Here is a 5,362-nt window from a genome sequence, read left to right as displayed (position 1 = left end):
CTGTTGGCTTTAGAAAGTAACCACAACCAAAACGAAGATGCATGTAACAAAAAAAAAAAAAAAAAAGCAATTAATAAGGTTTACATTTGCAAAGTAAGATTTTGTAGTATTTGGACAGAAGTTGTTAGGTATGAACTTTTCATTACCGAAAGGGATATGTCTTGCAAGTAAGTGACAACTTATCATAAAAGGACATGACTATGTTTGTTATTTCTTTAACCAAAAACTCTACGTGATCTGCTGTCAGCATTGCAGTTAATTTGTTACATAAGCTGAGATTTTGACTCAAATTGTATTTCAGATTCTATTATGGGTTGGGTTCCTTCATCTAGACAGTGAAGGAAACAAAGATAATGAGTTTTCAGTAATTGAAAAACTGCTTTTTGCTGCAGTGAGGACAATACTTAAAGTTTAAAACAATTCATAGTGACTGACAATGTTGGATGACGACCCAGGTTCATCTTGCCACCACACACAATGAGAAGGATGGCGAGGGAGCTCAGTGTTCAAGAACAGCATCAGAGACTCTCTCACTGGAGCCTCTCTGTCCCCATAGCAACAATCTGTTTTAAGGCTTTTTAAAAATCTACACCAGGGAAGCCGGTAATTGTGGAGGGTATTATATTTGTGTATTTAATATATCTACACAGTTACATCTGGGTTATACTGCTTTGTAAGGAGGTCTGGATTATTTAAACACATAATCTGTACTCAACAAATGTAAAATGAAGATTGCTATGATATCATTTATACAATTCTTCATGAAAAGACAAAATAGTTTTTCTTATTTTTATTTTTTATTTAAAATGTTTGTGTTTAGATTTTGTTTTACTAACTAAAAGGCTTGCTTGTAGTAGCTATAGGTCTCTTGTGCATATGTGGTAAATGCTATTGAATTTTGTGCATCCTCGTGTCCTTTTGAAACCTGACCTATTCATTGTCTTTAACCACATTCATTGATGTCCTGTGTGATTATAAATTAGTGTAACGCAGTGCTGACTTCATTTAAACGGAGGAGAAATGAGCTTGCGAAGAAGACCTTGCCTAAAGCACCTTTGGGAAGTTAATTTCTCTACCACCAGCAAAAAAAGAAGTGGTGGGAGTAATGAGCTAACCTCGTAAAAAGAAAAAAAAAATGTCAAGAAAAATATGTATCAGCTTCTATATCAATCAAGTGCGGTTTGGGGACTCTGCCAACATGACTAAGCAAACCTCTGCTTCACTGGGATTTTATTTAAAACTCATAGTTAGTTTGTCTTTTTAAGGTGTAGTAATAAGGGAGTATAGGGATTTCTGTCTTCATATCTTTATCTTTCTGGCCAAAAACTCTATTTGCATTAATTATGATATAGAATGGAATTAAAAGGCCTTTATTGTCTCGCAATGGGGACAATTCTGTGCAACATCCCAAAAGTGACCAAAGTCAGTGGGTGGGAGACGTTGTCGTCCATCAGTGATGTTATTTTAGTAGATATGTCTACTAAATGTGACATTAATGAGGTTTACCTTCCGATTCATTTAATATTAATTTAAACACAACAAAATATGCCTCAAGTTTGTCTCTAAAGGATATGCAATTCACAATAAAGTGCCTTGCAGAAACATCCACACCCTGTAAACTGACATTTCTTCCCATTACGACAATCAGTAATGTCTTTGTCTGGATTTCATATGGTACAGCGACACAAAGCGGTGCAAAAAGAAAAGGTTGCATGCATTTGCATTCTTCCATTATTAGTCTGTAAAGCTGCAAGTGTACTGGTGTACGTCTCCACCAACTGCACATCTACAGGCTGGAATTATTCCCCATTCTTCTTTGAAAATAACACAAGCTGAGATTGAATCCAGAACATCTGTAAGCACGGTTTTTTTTTTTTCAACCTGCTTACACCCATTTTCACCCATTCTTGGTTGGATTTAGGTTTGGGCTTTTGGACAATTCGAACATGAAAATGCTTTAATCTAAAATAAATGATTCTCAAATTGTGGATGTCATGGATGTTTTAAGTAACTGGTGATACTTGGGGTGTCTTTAGTGGTGTTCAGAATCATCATTGGAACTGTTATTTGCAAGATAAATGTCATGTTATTTGTGCAATAGCATATGACAGTAAAGGGGGAACAAGTGCTGGTGGCTACATATGATGTGTTTCATTTACCTCTGAAGTCTTTGTCCTGGAACTGGGAATGATTACACATGATAGTAAACCATGCTCTTGTTCCAACCTTCAAAACTAAAACTTGTACTTTTATCCTGACAATCATGCCGTGCCACTGATTAGGAAAGCATGGTGCATCATGTCCTGGTGTCCTATGGATATAGTTGTACTTAGATAGGTTTGAATTTATTCAAGTTCGATTTCTTCTGAAAATTTAGAGAACCAGTTACATAAATATTTTAATTGTAGGCCTTGGTGTACATGTTGGTTTGCTTTCCTGTTAGAAATTGAACATGACCTGTGGATCTTTGAAGCTTTTCCACAGCTGTGACGTTCAGTGACGTTCTCTAACAAACATCTAAGGCCTTCACAGAACACCTGCATTTATATTAAGTTAAAGTGTTTTTGTGAATACGAATGCACAACAGACCATGTACCACTTCCTTTCATTTTGGAACTACACACTTTTCTTTTCTCTCAGAAAATCCTTGCAAGACTTATTAAAGTTTATGGTTGTAATATGGCAAAAAGTTAAAATTTCCAAGGGTTATAATCACTTTTGAAAATGTCAGTCTTTAATTATGCTAGTATATAGTCTGAAGTGAACATAAGGTGTGAATATTGCCTTATAGATGCTAGTCTTTACACAGAAAAAGATCCGCATATGCTCACACATCATGTGTGCATCAGGCAGGCTACATGTGCATATGCCAGGGGCCCTGTCAAAACAATAGCACTTGAAAATAATGAAATGAGAAAAGTTGTTTAAAATAGTGTCGCAGAGAGTGTGCCAGTAAGCGTGTTACCTGAAGCGAGGATAAGCAAAGCTCATAGCCAATGAGAAAGATCTACCCTGCTATATTTCAAAAGATATGTTTCTGCACTAATGATGCTTCAGCTCACCCAAACAAAACTGTATAAAAAGTGGGCATTGGATCATACGTTCTAAATTCCTGTGGAACAGAAGACATAGTGTATTGCTTTTGTTTTTCTGCAGTGTACCCATAAGAAAATAATGTGCCCTTTGACAATTTGTAAAACTTGTAATGCTAAAGCAAACTTTGAAGAATTGTAGATTTGCATTTTTTCATAAAAAAACCACTTTTGTCAAATGTAACAAAGGGCTACAGAACATTATAATGAACTTTCATCTATCCATCCATCCATCCATCCATCCATCCATCCATCCATCCATCCATCCATCCATCCATCCATCCATCCATCCATCCATCGAGACAGCAAATAATCTAACCATGGCAACTGGAAGTGGCTGGGATCCCAACCTTGAGGCACAATGGTGTTAAATTTGGACACAGACCCAGGAAGACAAACTGAGTTTGGTTAAATTAGGTAGAACTGAAACCAGAAACTGTAAATCATCATTTTTTAGGGTCACCAAAACAAGTAACACTTTGGTGTAGCATTTTGTTTCTTATAGGAAATCACTGTGATGATAGTATAATTAATGTAGGCAATATTTCTAAGACCAGACAATATTTTATGGAAATATTACTGTTGATACAATTACCAGTCAATTAGTCGCTTAAAACATCTATGACTTCACCTAGCAAAGCATAGCACAAGGGTGTGGTTCTTACCAGGCTACCAAGTCACAAAAATAATCCCCTTCTCGCCCTCCGTGGGTGGTCTCTCTCTCTCTCTCTCTCTTTCATCCTCTGAGCTCGGGTCCTCTACCAGAGGCCTGGGAGCTTGAGGGTCCTCCAGTATCTTGGCTGTGCCTAGAACTGCACATTTCTGGACTGAGATGTCTGATGTTGTTCCTGGGATCTGTTGTAGCCACTGCTCCAGTTTGGGGGTGACTGCCCCGAGGGCCCCAATGACCACAGGCACCACTGTGGTCTTCACCTTCCAGGCCTTCTCCAGTTCCTCTCTGAGGCCCTGGTATTTCTCCAGTTTCTCATGCTCCTTTTTCCTGATGTTGTGGTTACTTGGTATTGCTACATCCACCACAACGGCTTTCCTCTGTTCTTTATCCACCACCACAATGTCCGGTTGGTTTGTATACAGCTGGCTGTATAGCTCAATGGGTAAGTCACCTGTCTTTCACCCAGGAGACCCAGATTTGAATCCAGGCTGGGGCAAAAAGTTACAACATTGAAATTGAGTGTTAACCATGCCATGGAACTGTCCCAGTTTGTATGGCCATGGTGCTAATAACACCATGGTTATGGGTTAATAAAATCAACACATAAAAAAAGGCTTTAAAATAAAATATTATACACATTGATTTTGAAAAACATTAGAATGGGATCTGAAACTTTGTTAAGATCAAGTGCGTATTTCTTAAATCCATGGAAACTGAGCAGTGTGTATGGCTGGTTAGCTCAGCTGGTCAGAGCATGGTGCTAATAACGCTAAGGTCATGGGTTCAATTCCCATAGTGGCCAATTAAAATCTAATGTCAACACATTAAGAAAAAGCTGGAAATCCAAATATTAAACATGCTGATTTTGAAAAACATTAGAATATGAGCACTTTTCTGATATTTTCATTGTTAAGATCAAGTATTTCTTAAATCCATGGAAAATGAGCAGTGTGTATGGCTGGTTAGCTCAGCTGGTCAGAGCGTGGTGCTAATAACGCCGATCCCCACACTGGTTGATTCAAATCTAAAGTCTAAATAAAATCAACACATAAACAAATCACTTCTCCTCCCAACCATCTGTTCAGACAAAGAATGAACTGTTGGGGCATTTATTTTCTAAATATTCCTTCGGTGCAACCAGTGTCATGCATTATTTATTACTATTCGAAAGCAGCTATTATTATACTGCAGTATAGGCATCTTTGCAAAAAAAAAAAAAAAAAGTGACAAACTTGATTTTTAAATAACTTTTGCGACAAACTGATTTAGCAGTGATTAATTTCCAATGCTTCTGAACTAAGCCTGCTTTCACAACAAGAACACTCCATCATTCACTCACTCGCTTACATCCAGTCCCTGCCTGGCAGACCTCCCCACTTAACTGGGCTTGTAAATCATCTGCACAACATCAATGGAGAAACATTTGTTACCTCCAACGCCTGCTTGACTCAGCACTTCTTTAACTGTCCTCAAGGAGTGAGGCATGTCAAGGGAGCTGGGGGAAGAGGTCAAGGGGGGCAACTTTAAAGCAGATGATCAAACTATCAATATTCTGCTGCTTACCAGATGGAGTGTTGTAAAAAAAAGAGGCAATTTG

At 37.9% G+C, this 5,362-nt stretch overlaps 1 non-coding gene across 1 annotated transcript; it reads left to right on the top strand.

The window, feature by feature from the left end:
* Positions 1-4,493: 4,493 nt before the first annotated feature.
* trnai-aau (transfer RNA isoleucine (anticodon AAU)) lies at positions 4,494-4,567 on the top strand. Its single transcript has one exon. It is a non-coding gene; the product is annotated as a tRNA-Ile (tRNA).
* Positions 4,568-5,362: the final 795 nt, after the last annotated feature.

This window comes from Poecilia latipinna, unplaced genomic scaffold (genome assembly GCF_001443285.1).
Source record: "Poecilia latipinna isolate Pla-1442-1.1 unplaced genomic scaffold, P_latipinna-1.0 Scaffold479, whole genome shotgun sequence".
NCBI classification, from domain to species: Eukaryota; Metazoa; Chordata; class Actinopteri; order Cyprinodontiformes; family Poeciliidae; genus Poecilia; species Poecilia latipinna.
Note: the sequence above shows the minus strand (reverse complement) of the source record. Positions and strands in the feature narration are given on the sequence as shown.